Source organism: Rousettus aegyptiacus, unplaced genomic scaffold (assembly GCF_014176215.1).
Source record: "Rousettus aegyptiacus isolate mRouAeg1 unplaced genomic scaffold, mRouAeg1.p scaffold_m13_p_8, whole genome shotgun sequence".
Classification (NCBI taxonomy): Eukaryota; Metazoa; Chordata; class Mammalia; order Chiroptera; family Pteropodidae; genus Rousettus; species Rousettus aegyptiacus.
This window is the reverse complement of record NW_023416311.1, coordinates 87651935-87672217: the sequence shown is the minus strand read 5'-3', so window position 1 is coordinate 87672217 and position 20283 is coordinate 87651935.

Genomic DNA, 20283 nt, shown 5'->3' with positions numbered 1-20283 from the left:
AATTTTTAAAGAATTTAGTGTAAAATCTTTACAAATAGAAGTACCAAACAAATAAAAGTTAGTGGTGGTAGCAGTTGGACATTGAAAAGGGTTTGGACATTTCAAAACGGACCAATAAAAATGAAAATTCCTACTGTTCCAGAAAGGGGTAAATTCTTTCCACTAGCCTGCAAGCGAGTACACTGTGGTGGGTAAGGCAAGCAGCAACGTAATGACGGCCTTCCTGGGTAGTGATGGTTTTCAAGTAAGCCTTGCTTTTACTTCTGATGCATTTTATCCCAACAAACCCCTGTTGACTGTTCTGGGAACTGTTGTACAAGGTACGGGAAATAAAAAAGAGGCTCAGATGTTATCTTTCCTGTAAAGAAACTTATTATCGTAGCAGAAGCTTGATATTTGAAAGCCAACTTCTGTTTACTCACACTGAGCAGTAGTTACTAACCTTTTGGGGTTCCGTATCCCTTTGAGAAGCTAATTAAATGCTTAATTTTTTCCGAGGAAAAAAATTGCACATATACATACTTGCTTCTCAAAAGAAGCTTGTGAAAATTTTTTGTATAAAGCAGATGTCCCCTCTGCAGTTTATTTTCTTAAAAAATCATATTGCATCTGTCTTGCAGCAGGAAATTGAATATTTCACCATCTTTTACATGTGACTTAGCAGCAACTGCCTCCTACCCCAGAAGGATTCCCTACCCTTGTGCAGCCAGCCTCAAAGCAAAGTACCCAGGATTGTCTGTGTCCAGGCCATGTGTGTCAAAAACTCCCACACGGCAAGAGGAGGAGATGGAGAACTTTTGATGTTAATAGCCTCGTCTGTGCCAAGCAACCTGGGAGCAGTCTGCAGTTTTAAGAAAGCAAGATTTTCAAACAAACCTTTATTGGATATTAAATCAAACAAAATTAAATAAACATTTATTAGGTGCTAATGCTAGGCACAACGCTAAATTCTCTTGTTCTCAAGTGTCTCAAAACCTGACAGGGCAGACAAACAAACAAGTAGAAAAAAAGTGAAATGTGATAATGTCTGGGATGGCTGTACACACAATTCTATTGGAACCTTGGAAATGAAAAAAGGAACATTTTAATCAGCTTGGAGATAAGGCCAGCACGATAGGTTAGCACATTCTCAAGCAAGTTTGACAGGCATTTCATCTTCAGTTTTACACTCTGGCTTCAGAGTAGCCAGCAGATCTGACCACAGCGCTGTCTAGAAAGGTGTTTCATGTCAATTTTTTGTGAATGAGTAAAACCTCCTGCTGGGTTGCTCTAGCCATTGCCTCACAGTCCAACATTAAGATTACCGACTGTGTCCTATCAAGTTTACTTTTCCTAATAACCTCATCTCTTAAAACTTCCAGACCTGAAGCCAAGCACCTATCTCTTCATACCGTCTCATTCTTCCACAACCTTATCATTTGTCCCCAAAATAGTTATACATATATTTAATCCATGTTTTTAATCAGCATTCTCACTTTCATTATGGGTCAAAGGTGATCTCTATGAAGAATAGGCTCCTATAAATCTGCGAGTCCATGATATACTTAAAAGAGAGAAGGGCTATGAACTGTGATTTTATAAATCAGTTTATTAGCTATAGCAGGTAATAATATGGCATCGCTCCATTAACACTGTAAAACACTGATGTCTCAAAATAGAAAGCGAAAGAGTGTTACCGCTATGGCAAAGGGCCTGTGTAAAATATTAACCCCTTTAGCTTGATTGTTAGCGGATGTTTTACATGCAAAGGGAAATGAAGGCTTCCCCAGTATTTTAGGAAATACTGCCTTTTGACTTAAGTTATTCTTCCTTCCCTTGCATGTACAAGAGGGTGCCCTAGACATCATCCTATGCATTGTACCAAATGTAATATAGTTCGAACATTAAGAGATATGCAAAGGATGCCTAGGAAATAAAAAACAAGATGTTTTCAAAGTGAACATGATAAATAAGAACAATAACCAGAGGAAGGTATGGGAACAGCAACTAGGATTTGATAAGGACTAATTTGATTCCTTTGAGATTCACATGAAACTGAAATATGCTTTAAAGGGAGCTCTTCTTCAAGGCCACAAGTTTACAGATTTGAGCACTGTTCGATATATCAAACATAAATTCAGTTAAGGAGGGAACTACATATAGTGCCAAATTTCATGTTTGATGAGCACATTCAGAGAACGGGATGTTATTACTTAGTTAATTAATTAGAAAGAAAGAAAACTCGTCAACTCTCGATCTAGTGCCTGCAGCTCCTCATGGGACACAATGTTGGCATCGACATGCAATAAGCACGTGGGAGCATCAAATGGTCCCCAAATGACATTAATCCCCTGAATAAAACACCCACATTTATAGGGTCTACCATTTGTGTTTTAACTTACAGCAAAATCAAGTGCATGTATAAGCATTTTAACACATTTGCTAACTGGCAGAATTTGACAGTTTTTTTTAACCAGTTGTTAGGTTTTTTAAAATAATAAGGTTAATATTAATGATTTTTTTAAACATTCTTTGTTTCAAAAAATGAAGAATAAAATATTTCAGCTAAGTTTAAAAGTATTTTACTTAACATTGAATTTTTAACATTATGATGACATTTTAAGAATTACATACTCTTGAAATTGATGTTCTATTAACTTATTTTTAACTTGTCTTTTTAAAAAGCAGTATCGGAGTTTCTCATTAGTTTTTTGAAGGCTCTAAGAAGTATTTTTGCATATATTAGAGCCATGTCCAATTGATACTTTATAGCTGGAATTTTAATTCTAACACACACAGCTATTATGCCTAGAGAGAGAGGCTAAGATTTTTTTTTAGTCAACTGCAGCCACATTTGACAGATAATGTGGGAAAGTGATAATCTGACTCATGCCATCTGCCCTGACTACAGGTAGATTGGGTCCCCAGTCTTTGTTGAAGAAAAAGCAAATTAATGTCAAAGTTAACTAGCCCTCAAACCAAACGTGTGGCTTTATCAAGGACTCCTTTTGTAGGTTTAATGATTTTTTTTAGTAAACTATTTTTACGGAAAGAATATTTTTAGCAAATTTTATGCCATTGCTCAGATCAGCATTTGGAATGGATTTTACGGAATTTCTTCCTAAGCATCCTATCTAGTTTTCACAAAATCTAAAATGAAACACATTTATTTCATTTTGGTTCCTACTCTTATATTTTCTAATAAATAAACCTCACTCATTACATTTTTCTTATAAAAGTGAATTGGCTAAGACTGATTGGATTGTCTCTGACTCAAAACTTCAAGAGACACCGAAGTTGAAGGACCCTAAACAGCTAAAATCTAAGTCAGAAGCTGAGGTTTGTGAACGTTCAAATGCGTCAACAAACAAGGGGAGTCAACAAAAGGGCTCAAAAAGCCAGGTATGGAACTCGGAAGAAAGGAACCAAGAGAGAAGATCAGGGAGGTTGGGATCAAAAGAAGAATCTGAACGTCATGCTTGTTTGGACACCTGACAGGTCTTGTTGACAGTAATTGGCTCTTACATACTTAACATTCAGAAACTTTAGAGGTTCTGAATCACAACAGTGGAGATTCACCTGGCAGTTTGATACAAACGACTGACTCGTAATAAGTATTTGTTGAAAGAATGTGTAAATAAATGATAAATTTTTACATGAGACTTATGAAATGAGAAGTCCAAATTCTGGAGTATAAAATTCCATTGCAATCCTCATGAAATTCCTTGTAATCCAAAGAACGATCTAAACCTAATAAAGTAAATCGTTTGCTTGAAATTATTTTTATCTTGAACATTTGTCATGATCAGAGCTGCCATATTGCTGATGAAGCTCAAATGAATATTCATTTCCTCATATAACCTAGACTTAAGAAACGGGTCTGTCCAATGAATTCCTCTTCAAAACTAATAATGCCTTAGACTAGCTGCTGAAAAAACTTATGCTCATTTTCCTTAAAATTTAGAGAACTTTCTGTTGTGTCTAACATGCTATACAGTTTGCAGAGGCAAGATTTATCTACTTGAAACATTTTTTCCAGGACCACGCCTCTCATCTCAGTTAAACAGATAATTCAAGACAAGCTGCCATTAATTTTCTGGCGGTCTTAATCTGACACTTCATTTTACATGTGTATATACCGCCAAAAAGTCTTCTGGGACTTGTGTTGATGATTTCTCAAAACTTCAGAGTTTTCTGATAGAATCTTAAAGCAAATATTATGAGTTTTCTGATAGAATAACCAATTAAGTGTAAAAAGTTCAGACCATGGACATCTTTCCAAGCCATAGACATCTTTCTACGTCAACATGTATGGGATTACCTCATTATTCTTGTTTAAGAATTGTACATTATTTCATTCTATAAATACTCCATATTGTGTAATTCCTTTTAATGTAAGCTGTTTCCAGTTTTCAAAATTTAATTGACTATGTTTATATATATATATATATATATATATATATATATATATATCTTTGTGAATGACATATAATTTCTGCTCGAAGCAAAATTGTTGGTCAAAGGGAATGCGTATTTTAAATTTTGATTATTATTACCAAATTTCCCTTCAAAGTATACCAAGTTATACTATTACTCAAAAATACACGGCAATAGTTGTTTCTATCATTAAATTACTGTTTAATTTTACTTCATTTTGTTATCTGTAAGTTTAGTGACTATATTAGTTTGCTAGTGCTGCTATAACAAAGTACCACACATTGGGTGGTTTAAACAACAGAAGTTTATTTCCTCACAGTTCCGGAGGCTAGCAGTCCAAGATCAAGGCGTCAGCAGAGTCAGTTTCATTCTTAAGCATCTCTCCTTGACTTGTAGATAACCGTTTTCTTTCTGTGTCTTCATCTGGTCTTCCTCTGTGTATACCTGTGTCCTAATCTCTTCTTATGAGGAAACTAGTCATGTTGAATGAAGGTGTATCCATATGACCTTCCTAAGGGCCCTATCTCCAAATACAGTCACATTCCAGGTACTAGGGGTTAGGACTTTAATATACAAACTTAGGAGAATACAGTTCGTCCCATAACATTGACCATTTGTACTTCCTCTTCTGTGAAATGCCAGCGCATTCTGTTTGGCTATTTTACTTTTAATTGTTTTATCTTTTAAAATTGATTACAAACATTACAGTACTCTCCCTATATCCACGGTTTTGCTTTCCATGGTTTCAGTTACTCATGGTGAATCACAATTCAAAAATGTTAAATGGAAAATTCCAAATGTAAACGTAAGTTTTAAATTGTGCACGATCCGAGTAGCATGATGAAATCTTGCATTATCTTGCTCTCGCCCACCCAGAACGTGAATCACTTTTTTGTCCAGCATAACCCCGCCGTATACAGTACCCAGTCATCAGTCACGCAGTAGCTGTCTTAGTTATCATAGTAGCTGTCACATACCGCAGTGCTTATGTTCAAGTAACCCTTATTTTACTTAGTAATGGCCCAAGAGTGGTGATGCTTAGGATATGACAAAGGGAAGCGGTAAAATGTATGTAATATAGAAAAACATAGTCTATCTATGGTTCAGTGCTCTCTGCAGCTTCAAGCATCCCCTCAGGGCCTTGGAACGTCTTCCCTGCAGATAAGGGAGAACTATCCCATTTAAAGGGAATTTGGATTTCTCTGCATGTTTTCCTTTGCTATTTCATGTACCGACTTATATAAATGTATCTTTTAAATTCTCGGTTATTAGCAGCATAAGCCTAGTTGTAGAATGGATAGTCTTTTCTTATGACCTTAAATGCCGGTTAGAGGCATGACACCCCAATTTCTCTCGGAGTTTTCAGACTAGGTTTTGCTATAACCTAGTTTCAATGTAATAGCATTACTTAGTTATTAAGTCTATAAAGTTATTAAGTATATAAAGCCAGCACTCATATTTAGTTCTAAGTTCTCCTATTGCCCCACCATTAACACTCTCAATAGTGCTGGTGCAAGCAGTCATTAAAATGGTCATTTTTAAAAGAAATAGATAAAAACAGCGATTGTTTGTGGGACCAGCTCTCTTTGTAGGCAGATAAACAAAAACACTTCCTCTGTGCCTTACATCCTCCCAATAGAATCTTCCTTGTCTCCAGAAAGTCTTCAGATAAAGCAAATGGTTAGCACAGTCAAGGTCAGGAGCCTAAGGACAGGAGGCCCAGGAGAGTCAGATGATGAAACTTACAGAGCTTAGAGCCTTAAGCATGTAAGTAATCGCACTGTCATCATCGCACCTTACTTACCGTGTACTTACTGGGTGATGCTGCTCACTAACAAGACGCATGGTCCTGGGGCCTGCAGGAATCATGTTGTAAAGAAGAAAAGAAATTAAATAGAGCATGTTCCTTCTGAAAGACAGATAGTAAACAGGAGAGACCACTCCCCACTTCTCCCTGGAAACTTCCAAGTTTCTAATTTGTAAAACAGTAACTATGTCTTTTACTACAAAAACCTAGAATCATAAACTCAGAGAAGGGAGAAAGATCACCGCAGGCCAATTCACAAATAAGCGAGGAGAGGTCCATGTTAGATAAAATGACTTCTCTACAAGGGGAAGGAAGGAGAGGAAGGCAGGAGCAAGGTGAGTAAAGGGGTGTGTCGGCTTCCTGAAACACTATTGGCAGTTCGTCAGTGACTTACAATTAGAGCTGGTAATATAGTCCTCATTGTCCCTTTTGAAATGAAACACAGGTTGTGTAGATAATGAATCTACTTCAGTTCTAAGGCTTTCCGTGTTTATGTAACTTGAAAATGTAAATATTTAGACAAAGCAACCAATTGTGAAATATATACTTTTCCTGATTAAAGACTTCATGGAAAAAATGGTAAAATATTTGTTCTTTTTGGAAAAATGACCATATGATAACTATTAAAGCAAGTTTTGACCTTTCAGTGCATAGCTTAATCCTGAATACACATTTAGGTGGGAGTATCTAACCATTAAAGCACATATCCTCACCTTTACAAGAAATATTTACAAAGTGTGAATGCGTGTACATGAGTATGAGCACACACTCACGCACTGAAATTTCAGACACTGGACTGTGACTCCAGAGCGAGAGCAAACAGAAGGCAGGCACATGGCAGACGACTGGGAAGACATTCCAAGAACGAACGGTGGTTCTTCTTCAGCGTAAGGGTGATTTTGAGTTCTTGGTGCTCAGGCGTTTTTTTCTAAAAAGTCTACGATAATAATGGCTATTATATATGCCAGTCACAATCCCAAGCCTTTCAATAGGTAATAGTTCATGTAATCCTCACAATCTTTAACCCTTAATCCTTATTACTCATGCTCTGTAGACGAGAAAACTGAAGCAAAGGAATGTTAAGTAGGTCACCCAGGTTCGGATCTAAAAGTAGAGGAGCTGAGTGAGTTCAGGAGTTTAAGTGCTACGAGAAACATGAGTTTACTTTTATACATGTGTGTATATTTTGTTTTCATTTTTAAAACTAAGGTACATGCATGCTGAGGCTTGGTACGTTTAAATAAATGCATAGTATCCAATTTTTAATTTCATTTTTTTCATTGTTGGAGAATAGTCATTATAACTATTTTTCAAAATACCTTAACTGCTATGCTTTTTCAATTGAAGAAAGACTTGTGCTAGGATGCAGAAGGCTCTCTATTTGTCTGGCAGCTGCCTCAGGAAAGAATGCTCTCAGATGACTACTTGGAGGCTAAAATTCAGACTGATTTAAGATGCGCATGCTGTACAGTTATAAAAATGTAGATTTGAAGTCCTCATACTCTATGCAGAAAGCAATTCTGAAACCTCGCTCATCAACAATCTTCTAGGCGCTGCTTTAAACACTCCCAGTCCGGAGAGCTCACCTCTCGGAGAGGTGGTACACTGTCTTGCTCAGGTACCAAATCACAAGTAATGTCTCCTTACATGAACCTGGAATCTCAAGTTCCAAGCTCTGCACTCAGGAACTACCTATATAATCTAAAACCGATGTGGTTAGCCATTTTTCACAGCTCCATCCTTATGAATTCTACCTCTTCCTTTGTGTTCCCATTCCGGTTATCCTGTGAGATGACAAAGAGAGAGCTAATATTTGAAAGTGATGAGTTCCAATGGAAAACATCTCTCTTTGTTGCTTTGGTGCTCTGATAGTCTGGGGTCATCACATCCTCTTCGATTTAGGTGTTTAACTGTAAAGGCTGAAAACGAGAGCTAAGTAATGTGCCAGTAATGTTCCAAGGATGCTGAAGTGGACAAATATTGCTATAAAACCAGTCAGTCCGTAAGTGTGTAATATTCCAGGGTTCTAGTTCTTCAAATGTCTGACTCTAAACCATCAGACCCAGAGCCTGGCCTCTAGCTCCTCTATCTTTAAGACTATGGGAAGCATCTGAACCTCTGAACACGCCTGGACCAAACCTTAGCTGCTCCAGCTTCAGCCTTGGTTCTGCTCACATTTGCCATCTCCTAATGTACGGACCCTGGTTGTATTAGCTGACTTGGCTTTTGCCTCCTGGACAAGGTTTTCATTTCTCGACAACACGGGCCTAGTCACGTCATCATTATTTCAGTCTCAGATCTGACAAAGCTCATGACCCTGAAGACGTAACCAGGCAGATGGCATGAACCCAAATTATCGTTCCCACCTTATTTCCTGACACTCCTTGGTGTGGCTGCCCTGTTCCAGCCTTCACACCTCCATGGCACCTGGTCTGTCCCCGCTCCGCACCTTCGTGGGCACCATCCCCTGCCTCAGAGTGCTTTCCCCTCCGCTCTCCAGTACAAATCCAAGCACGGGGTTGAAAGTGCAACCCTAGGATCAGATTGCCTGTGTTTGTGTCCAGCTTTTCTACTTATTAACTGTATGACCTTGAGCGAGTTACTTAACTCTCAACGCTGAGGTGTTCTCATGTGGAAAATAAGAACGATAGGAGTACTCTGGCGGAGGCACCGCGGAGTGTCGGCCAACATCCTTTTCCTTTCTCCGCCCTTCACTCCACAGCTCCAAAGGCTTTAGGTAACTCTGTGCTCAGATTAGAATGTAAAAACAAGACAAAAGAAGGCTGCAGTTCTCAGCCAATCCTGCAGCTGGGATGTCCATACAACACGGTTCAAACCAGCGGGATGGAGTGGAAGTCGGAAGTCTGCTGGGAGCCTCCGCGAAGTTTTCTTTCCATTGATCATCAGCGGTGTCCTTTCTGCTGGGATGCAGCGCGATGCCCGAGGTGGATCAGCCATTCTGCAGCGTGGCGGTGGAAACCACACCCGCAGCCTGGTGCAGCAGGAAGCGAGCAGGCCCTGGACCCTGGACGCTTTCTCAAGCACCTGCATCAGCCCCAGACTGCCGACCTCTGGGTTCTTATCATGTGAGGAAAAATAAGTCTCTGCTCAATGATGCCACAGTGGTCAGCTTTTGGTTGCTTAACAGCTCCGTATGGCTGTTGTGAGGATTGAGTAAGAAAATACTTGTAAGCACCTAGCACGATGCCCGACTTAGTAAGCACTCACAAAGTGTTAGTTGTTGTTTTTATCTCAATCCCAGCTAAGTCCCAGTGACTCCAAAGCCCACCAGTCCGATGTAAAATCTCCCTCCTCCAAGTGCCCTCCACACTTAGTTTTACATGATTCGATGAGCATGTAGAAGACTGAAGTCTCTTCTGCTGTGTGGTTTTTGTACGTTGTCATCAAACTTGTATTTCTTAACTCTGCAGATAGATAATAAGCTGTAAGGGTAATGTGTGATGCCTCCAGTTCTCCCCACAATGCTTAGCCCGGTTCTCTTTGTACGGGTGCTCCTCAATAAAGTTTTTTTGTTTGGGAACTTTAGAACTGCTGATGCATTTAAAAGGTTATTTTTCTCACATTTCTTGTTGTACTTGGTGGTCAGATTCTTTAAAACTAAGGAATTCTCTGGATGAATTAAACAGCTGAGAATTTTATGAAATTATCTTTGTAAGAACTTTTTCTTTAGCCTTTTACTACTGTAGAACTGATACTCTAGCAATGGCAAGTTTTGAAAGGCTACTAATTCGACATAGATTTTAACATGAGTATGAGCTATAAATACAAATTTTCTTACTTATTAAACAACACAATGTTTTAACAAGCTACCTTCACCCTGGGAATTGGGCTAAAAATAGACCAAAGGCTGGAAGCGAAAATGCACTGTCTACAGCGACCTCTCCATTTCTTGTCCTCTTCTTCACTTGCCTAGATTAGCCTGCATGGCCCCAGAAGGCAGCAGGTCCCTGCCCCCTCCATCCTCGGACTGATGTAGGAATTGGTGGACCAGGAAATCCTTTTCTTCTTGGATCCTTCACAGCATTTTTCGACACCTTTCCCACATCCTTTCTCTCCTCTAGCTATTTTTGTATTTTTTTTTTTTTATCACTCTCCAGATTACGAACTCCTAAGGGCTGAAAGTGTGTCTTACTCAGTTTGTATCCTCTGCAATGGCCATCACAATACCTAGCACATGAAAGTTTCTCAATAAGTATCCAGGTGTTTCATTAAGCTAAACTGGTCTGCAATCAGCCAGTAACAACAACCAGAAACTGATGTGTTTCATGGTCAACGGAAAACATCATTCAAATAATTCATCGGTTTCCTGCCACTTGTAGGCTGTGTGAAATTTGCTTTCTTTATAGTTCTCCTTCCCTAAAAAATATTTGTTTCCCTCTATTATCCAGAAGTAATATAAAAATTAAAAAATATATCAAAACTCCAAGGGAATCCCAAGAAGGGAAGATATAATATTTATAGTGTCTCAGTCACTGTCTTTAGGATGTGTTTTTCCTTAATTCAAAAAACAGTTATTGAATATTTAAGCTCTGACATTGTTCTAAGTGCTGAACACAAATTAACAAGCAAACAAGAAAAAAAATAGAAGAAAACCCCTTCTCAACCTTACCGAGCTTACAGTCAAAAGGTAGAACAAACATCAACAGGTGCTAAGTAGCAGAGGGTAAAGAATGGAAAGGAGCCTGTTCAGAGCTGGCATAGGCCTTTCTGGGGAGGCGACAATTGAGCTGCACTATGGAAGGGGTGTATGAGCCAGCCAGATGAAGCCGGAGAAAGGAGAGCATGTGCAAAGACCTCTGGTGGGAAGGCGCATGGCCAATTGAAGGAACTGAACTGTGTGGCTGGATAAGTGATGAGACGTAAGACATGCCCATGGACCAGACCATGCCAGGCCGTGCAGACCTGGTGGGTGTGCGTGTGTAACATGATCAGATTTGTATTTTCAGAGATAGCTTCAGTGCACAGTGAGGAATGTACGGGAAGGCAACAAGAGAGGCAGTGTGAGTCCAGAGAGGCTTCTCCAAAAGCCAATCTCTGCCCCCTTTGACCATCAGCCCCTTTCTCACTGGAGCTCGGGGCCTCAACAAGGATCTTGGAGGAGCTGTTTATACACTTAGCCAGAATAGCATGGCGTCGAAGACGGACCAAACTCAATTTAAAGTGTTGTTCTAAGGTTGTTGCCAGACTCTTATCTACCCTCGTAGCTTTCAAGAGAGACTCGAAACTCGTGCCCTGCCATTTTGGTGACCACAATTGCATGTTATGCATAGTTTGTTATCCTGAGAGAAGGGAGTAGATATTTTTTCCTAAAGCAAAGCAATTTAGGGTCATAATGAAAGTGAAGAAGTGACTGATAAAAGGAAGAGGCAAGATTCTTAGGAAGGTCCGTGGTGAGTGGCATGACAGCCTGAGGGGAAACAGCTGTGTGGCAGTCCCGCAGACCTCAGCAGGCTCCCATCTTCCTGGGTGTTCACTGGCAGTGCCCAGCCACAGGCCCCGAGGCCCGGGGCCGGGTAATCGTTTATTCTGGTGAGAGTAAGGACAGCGTTCCTTGGAGTTAAAGACTTTTGTCGAAATCTTATTTGCTTTTACTCTGAGAAAAAGCCTGGAATTTTCTTTTCTTGGTCCAAGGGTCAGGTTTATGGACAGTCTGAGAAAAGCTTCATGCTTAGCAGTTAGAGGTCTATAGAGAGGGAAAACAATACAGTTCTTTTTCTTTTTTCGCTAAAGAAAACTCCAGGAAGCAGCCTTTCAATCAGTCTCTCCAGCATCCCTGAGCTCTTGAAGGATGCACAGTGGCCATTTTTGTACTTGCACGAAAATATTATTTAGTCCAATACTGACTTTACATGAGCTGGGCCTACATAAGATGGTAAAAGTTGCTTAGCAACAAAACTCGCAGGATTTTTTTTTTCATTTATTTGTTCATGAATAACTGAGCATCAGTTAAGCAGCCATACTCTGCTAGATGTTGGGGATTAAATTGGTATGTTCAGCACCTTTGACTTCACTGGAATGTCACCTGGTTAAATGTTTCATGAGCTCTGAGATCTGGGTTCCCCAGAATGGAGGCTATGACCTTGATCAGACCAGTCATATTACACTTGCCTCAGACTAGATTCTCACAGTCCTTTAGCTCTCTAAAGTCTTCCCTGGGTCCCAGCAATCTTCCCATCCTGCAAACTCCTGCAAAATGTGCATTGTAAGTCACAATAATGTGAATACACTTAACGCTAAAGAATTATATGCTTAAAAATAGTTAAGAAAGCTAACTTTACAATATGTGTGTGTGTGTGTGTTTTACCACAATAACATGCCCAAGGTCATACAGCTATTAAATGAGAATGGTGACTCTGAAGTTTTTGCTCTTAACCATTACACTATACTGAAATTCAGACTTCAGCTTACATGCTGTCTCCTCAAAGAGGCTTTTCTTTACTTGCTTCTGAAATAGATGTCCAGCTACTCTGTCACCTCATCTTACTGTAATCCATGGCACAACTCATACCATAGTTGGATTTTCTGGGTGCTTATTTATTTACGTATTTGCTTTTTCTCTGTCTCTCGCTACTAAAGCCAGAGATTGTGGCTATTTTATTTACCCCTGTAGAATCAGTGTCTAGGAAAGAGTCTGGCACATAGCAGACATTCAATAAATATTGAAAGTATTACTAAAATATACCATTATGGAAAGCAGTATAGCAAATGTATTAAAAACACATATTTCGGGTCCAAATCTATATTCAAGTGCCATCTCTGCCACATTGTTATTGTGTGATTTTTGGCAAAATGACCTAACTTCTTTAAGTCTCCATTTCTACATCCTGAAATGGGAATAATAACTATCACATAAGATTAGTGTGAGAATTAGATAATTTTTATAATGCTCTGAGCTTTATAGTGTCTTTACAGTATGTGCTAGTTATTATATTAAAGAAAATGAAAAAAACTAATGACATACGGCCTTATTATACCCCTCCAAATTTACTTCTATTCTTTTCCTAAAGGCTTTCACTCATGTGTTGTAATCCTTGTGCACATAAGAAAACTAACTTTTATTGAAAACTTATTATGTACCAATTACCATTTAAGCACTTTTATATCTATTGACTTATTTAACCTCTATTGATTAGATGAGAAAGCTACTATTACTACACTCATTTTATAGACAATAAAAATTGAGACATAGAGGCAAAACCATAAACCTAGTAAATTGGCCCAAACTTGATGGTTGTACTCTATAGACTTTGTTCTTAAATACTACTGTAGTGGGTTTCTTCATATTTTGGAACACTTTTTTAAAAATTAACATTAATTTGTCATTATTTTCATATATCCAAAAAGTTCACATGATTGTCATGTTCAAAAATAGACTATCCAATCATGATAACAGAATGAAGTTTTTTAATCTGTTGATGGACGAATTTTATTTGATCTTGAAAATAATGTGGTGAGGTCACTATTATTAGCTTCACTTTAGAGCCGTAGAAACCCCAGGACAGAGATTTCAATGATTCTCCCCACATCACACGGCAAATAAGACGCAGGTCTCTTCAACATCCGGTTCTGGTACTTCTGGTCTTCAGGTAAGAGTATAACTGTGTATATTAATGGAATATGACATTCTTAATATGGTGTATCCTGTTCAGTTTTGACTTAACAACTGGTGGTAGGAATTAGATTTGAAGAATAAGCCATTCTTACCCTAACTCTAAAATCTCTCTCAACCTAAATCAAGACCATGCAAGAGTATTCTACAAAATCAAAGATTCTTTTCTATTGGTTTCTGGATAAACTTAAAGAGTTCGGCCAATTTGAAACCATAATGATCTTCAAAGTGACATAGTAAGAGGAATCCAAATTGTGGTTAATGGGTCAATAAAAAATCCAGAATTGTAGTTTGATCTACAGAGTGTAAAGAAAGCTAAAAATCCAGGACAATCACTCAGAGTTAAAAGGGAAGCCCAATCGATGGAACGCAAATGAAGAGGAGCAGGAGCAAATGTTTGAATCTGTTTGAAACCGTCTTCAATTAAAGCAACAGTTATTCATTCAGCATTTGCATTTATACACAGCCCAGAGTTGGGGCCCCCAGAAGTCTGTTCCATGGGGTTATAACTGATTTCTTGGAGATAAAAGTGCCAAGTGCAGCAAGAAAAAATGCAGGCTGCAAATGGGATTGTGATAGGCACAGGCTCCTAATGATCCCTTTCTATCGGTACTCATGTCCTTGTGTAATTACCTCTCTTTGAATGTAGGTGGGAAATAATGACTCACTTCTAAAGAATAAAATATGACAAAAGTTATGGGATGTCATTTTCAATAGTAGGTAACGAAAAGATGCTAATTACCATCTTTCCTCTTTATCTCTCTCACTCACTGGTTCTGCAGGAAGCCAGCCGATATACTGTGCGCTTTTCTATAAAGAAGCCCATGTGGCATGGAATTGAGGGAGGCCTTTGGTGAAACAACCAGGAAAGAAATGAATTCTGCCAACAACTGCATGAGCCAACTTGGAACTGCATCCTTTCCAGTTGGCCTTCAGATGAGACTACAGCCCCAGCCACCACTTTGATTGCAGTCTGTGAGAGACCTTAAGGTACATGTGCTTTTGTAACCTGTTCCCAGATCCCTGACTCCAGAAACTGTGAAATAATGTTTGTTGTGTTAAGTGACTAAGTTTTGGGGTCATTTGTCATGTAGCAATAAGTAATTAATGTAGAAACCGTGCCCAAAGTGAGGGCTCCATTATCTGAGACTCATTCATTTATGCATTCGCTTAGTACCTAGTTATTGAGCATTACTAAGATAAAACCATTTTAGGGACAAGAAGAGTTCTCTGTCTTCTAGGAGCTTCATTCTAGACAGGTCTACAAATATTGAAAAAAGGCAGTGGCATTGAAGGTCCAGTCCAGGTAGGCATTCCAGAGGAGGTGATCTGGGTTCTTGGCCAGACCTCGCTGGTTAGATGGCATTCAACTGGCAGGCAGAGATGGGGAGTGAGTGGCTGGTGTCGGGTGGGAAGCAGACGTCTGGGAATCTACAAATTAGTGGGAAAGTCATGAGAAAAATCAAGAGGGTAGAAAGGACAAAGTTCATTCAGGGTTTCCTTTCTGGCCAGTCCCCACCAGCATCAGGGCCTCTGGAGAAAGTGACCATCCTCTTCTTGCCCCCCAATACTGTGTACTTAACTTGTTGATCTTATCAAAGATAGGGCAAGGAGTGGAATTTCTTCTGTTTGGTTTATTATACAGTCTCTGAGGCGATGTTATACATTGCTTCATTGTTCCTAAGCGTGAATGAATCACGCATCACTGAAAATGACAAGGAGAAAACAAAGCAAACAAAAGGCATTTTCAGATGCAGCATTCTGAGGATTTATAGCTTATGAGCTGGACTCTAGAAATTTCTCTAAAATGTTGCACATGCCTCATGAAATGTAGAAGACAGAAATTTTGAGTCACAATTACAAACCACTAGGAAACATGACATAATGATGATTTGTCATAGGATTTTCAATTCCTGTTGTACAGTAAATGCACATCTGTATTAACAGTATCAGACCTTTACATGGCTCTTTATGGAGTCTTTGGAAAAGTCTTATAAGGTTTACTCTAAAAATATTCTTTGTTTCAGAAATGAAGTATTTGAGGCAAGACACAGGATGATTTCAAAGTCCTGATATTGTTGTTTTCATCGCTGGTATTAATTATCAGTTTCTCGAATTATTTAAGTTAAACATTTCTATGATGGAAGTTGTTACAGGCTGAACTGTGCCCTGCCTCCCCAAATTTACCTATTGAAGCCAGAATGTAACTATGTTTAGAGATAGAGTCCTTAAAGAGGTAATTAAAGGAAAATGAGGTCAATAAAAGAAAATTTTAAAAAACATTAAAAAATAAAGTAAAATTTAAAAAAAAAAACATTAAAAAACAAATAAAGTAAAATGAAGTGGGCTCTAATTCAATATGACCAACATCTTTATGAGAAGAGGCGATCAGGACACATGCACACACAGAGGAAAGACCATGCACGTTCACGGGAAGAAGACGGCCACCTGACAGCCAAAGACAGTGGCCTCAGAAAAACCGATCCTGCCAATACCTTGATCTTGGACTTCCAGCTTCCAAAACTGTGGGCAAATAAATTGCTGATGTTTAAATCTCCCAGCCTGTGCGAATTTGTTATGGAAGCCCTAGCAAACTAATATAGAAGTCTTTATAGTTTCACAAACAGAATAAAGAGAATTTGCCCAGAATTTTATTTATCATCCTTTACGGTAAATATATTTAACTCATCTATAAACTATTTGGTATTCGGTATAAGTTTCTCACTTAAAAAACAGCAGTTAACAAAAGATATTCATTGGAGATAAACTTAAAAATATACATAAGCAAAATGAAGAAAATAAAAATCACTCATTATCCTTCATCAATTAATATTATGGTTTATCGCCCATCATTTATCTTTGCAGATATATACACTAAGTGTTCAAAATATTCTAATGGACTTTTCCCACATATAATCAATGACTTTGGTCAAGTTTAGTCAAGTTGGACCTGCCATGAACTTTCATTTTCTCATCTTTAAAATGGAGATAATAAGAACTGCCTACCTTGGTTTATGTCAATTATTTATGTAATAAAGTTCTGTGTATAAGCTCTTAACAAAGCGCCTGCATGCACTAAGCAAGTAACAAATTGCCTGTGTATTTTTACATAGCCTGTATTTTACCAAAATGGGGTCAATTCTGATCATGTTACTTTTGCAATCCATTTTTTTTTTCTTGTTTGGTACAGTTTCATTACTAGCTATTTATTAAGTTCTGTTTCTGGGCATTAAGTACCGGACATGTACTATCTTTTTCTAGTCTTGTGGTGTTTTTATTTGAACAGCTTTCCTTCAGGCCTCTTGGTGTAGAATTTGATGCTGTTTTAAGACTCTTGGTCTTTTAGCAGTCTTCTCGTGTTTGGGAACACTTCCAAAAGCACAACTGGGTTGAGAATTCATTCAAATTTGAGATGTCACCAGGAGCCAAAGAGAAAACGGAACCGTGCCTGCTGAAGCTGCGCCGCGGCAGCCAGACGCCAGGGTTAACCCGCAGAAAGGAGACCAAGTGGGGTCACAAAATGAAGTGGTTTGGGGACCGCGAAATGGTGGTGGAGAATGGAGGTTTGCTCCTCCGGCGCTTTCAGCAGTGGTCTGAAGGGTCAGCCATGCCCCAAGGCCACACGTCTGAGCCAGAGCCAGGCTGCCATGGGTGGCGACTCCACTTGGGGTGCCAAGGGAACCGGGAAGCCACCCCCTCAGTGCCCCCATACCACCACTGTCACCAAAAAGCAAATTTCTTCACCCGAAGCTTGTTCATTGAGCTTTGCTAAAATACGAAAGTAATATTCCAGAGAGAGCATTTAAACCAGACGTTCTTACGACAAATGCGTTTTTTCAAGTCTTTTCCTAAAGCAGGTTTTGATGGGGGAAGGGGATAGCTTGAGGAAATACATGGCACATGTGAGCAAAAAAGACACTAACTCCAAACGGAGGCTGGAGGCTGAAGGTAAGTCGTGTTTACCTCCAGCTGTGCAAGAGTCAGGCAGCTGAGCCAGGGGTGGGGATGGGGCAGCTAATAGGTGTTCAAAGTCTCTTACAAATACCACACCACTATCGTGAGGAAAGAGACTACATCCTGTGCAGGCCAAGGCTGCTTCCCTACGGAAAACAATTGTTTCTAGCAGAGTGCCATTTTATGCAGCAGCCTTGGGCTCTACAGAAAGCACAAGCTGGTGGCCGGTCAGCAGCAGTCCTTCCTCCAGTAGCTCCCTTATCCCATCAACTCAAGTATTTGCCAGGCGTCTACTGTGCGCAGGACTTTGCATGAAGGTCGATCTGCCCAACGAAGGTCGCTGCAGGATGCTGGGAGCTTTCTCGTGCGATAGTTATCAGAGGGTTCCAGCACCGGAGTGTGAGGAAGCCAGCGACAGGAAGACTGGCAGAAACCCCAAACCACACACCCAAAGGTCACCTGCTGTGCCCGGGAAAGGGAAGGATCGCCATGACGCCACAGGTGGCCCAGCAGGGCTTCCTGCCGACCAGATTTCTTAAAGACAAAGTAAGAACCTTTCTGATCAGGATAAACAATCGAACATGGATCTTTAAATACCCTGAGAAACACATGCGAATTTATATGTCAGAAGAGATAGATTTTGTGGAACAATATGTCCAAGATGTGCATCAATGACAAAGTGTTGCTGCAGCTGGTTATACATTTTTTAATCCTTTTTTTTTTCCTGTTTGTTTTTCCACCATGGTTTAAAAGCACAGAAGATTGGCAGCTTAAACTTTATGCTATAAAGATGGCCTCCGTGGAACCAGCAAAACAATTCCCAGTTTTGCTTTCAAGTACAGCTAAGCAATCCCATTCATGTTTTTCAGGATGCCTGAAGACATGGGTTTGCTGATGTAAGAAATGTCCAACCCTATAGAGAATTTTTATGAGTTTATCTGAGCCACACTGATGACAAGATCTCAAATGCTCCAGAGAATAAGTTTCACAGCTTCTTTTATGCACTTGAAATTAAGGAGGAAATGTAAGAAAGTGTATATGGAGGTGGGAGAAAGCAAGGCGGGGACTGGATTATGGGATAGTTGTTAACAAGACTATGTGTTCCTTGAGGGTGGTTACAGCTTATTTCAAAGGCGTGTTATCCTAAATGCACAGCAATAATTGACAGGACTGGTTTAAGGCAGAGAAATGCCTCTCACTAAATAAGTTATATGCCCAGAGCTGATGACCCACACCATGACCTGCCCAATTAGGAATTTATAATCAGATCATCCTGTGAGGTTATTTTCCATAGACCCTCCCCACTCTTTTAGGGAAGGGGGCACAGATTCTTCATTTCTTCATGTAAAAAAATGTGCATTGTACTGCCCAAATGGATCACAATGCCTCCCAAGTAGACAGTCTCCTTCAAGAGGGATCTGACACGTGGAGAAAATTGCTCCAGACCTCCCATCCTTGCTCTGACTGCACACCAGAATCACTGGAGAGCTTTTAAAGCATGTGTCTTTCCAGGTTCCATCCCCACATATTCTAAGTCCAACATTCTAGTTAATCTTGGATGGGGTCTAATTTTTAACACCATCACGAAGATTCTGTTTTGCAGTCCGGGTTGAGAACCACTGCTTTAGATCATTTCATAAGCTGGAGTGGCCAGGTCAAGTACAATTCCATCCTTCCTCCCCCATATACAATTAATTGGACCAGTGTTGAACACCTGGGCCCAAAGACAGCCAGTACCTAAGTTGGCCTGGGTTCTTTGAGGTGGCCTACGTTGGAATCCTCAAGACGATCCCTATATTCAGAGATTTGTGAGAAGGACTCATGGAACTTAACACATAGTTGGACTCATGGCTAAGATTCATTACAGTGATGGAGTTAAGAGACAGTCAGATCATAACGGAAAAAGACACAGACAGAATCTAGAAAAATTCATGCACAGGCTTCCTATGCTCGCTGCTCGCTCCTTCTAATACAGTTGAGCATGCTACTTTATCTAACACTGAAAAATGTATACATGTATACGATGTTTCTGCCCAAGAGAGCCTATGAGAGACTCAGTGTTCAACATGTTTTGGGGTAGATTAGTCACTTCTGCACTCTCTGCCTAGCACCAAAATTCCAGACTCCCAGAGGGAAAGCAGGTTGTCATCATAAATCGCATTGTTTGCACAAACGGTCTAAGCACAGAGAACCACCCTTCTCAGTTTTGAGAATGGCGAGAACACCCAGGCACCAGCCAAAGGCCAACCTTACGAGCAGGCCTTTCTAAAGACAACAGTCCTAGGCCTCCTGTGTTAACTCGTTTCTGCACACGCCCCAAACAGATGACGATTATTACTTAGACTGCTAAACTCTATCTCAGGAATTTGACTGGGGAAATAAAAACAGCCTCGCCAGTTGATTTTGAGAGAAGTAACCAGACACAAAGACAAACAAAGATAAGAGCATGATTGGGTCAAATCCAAGGCAATGCTTC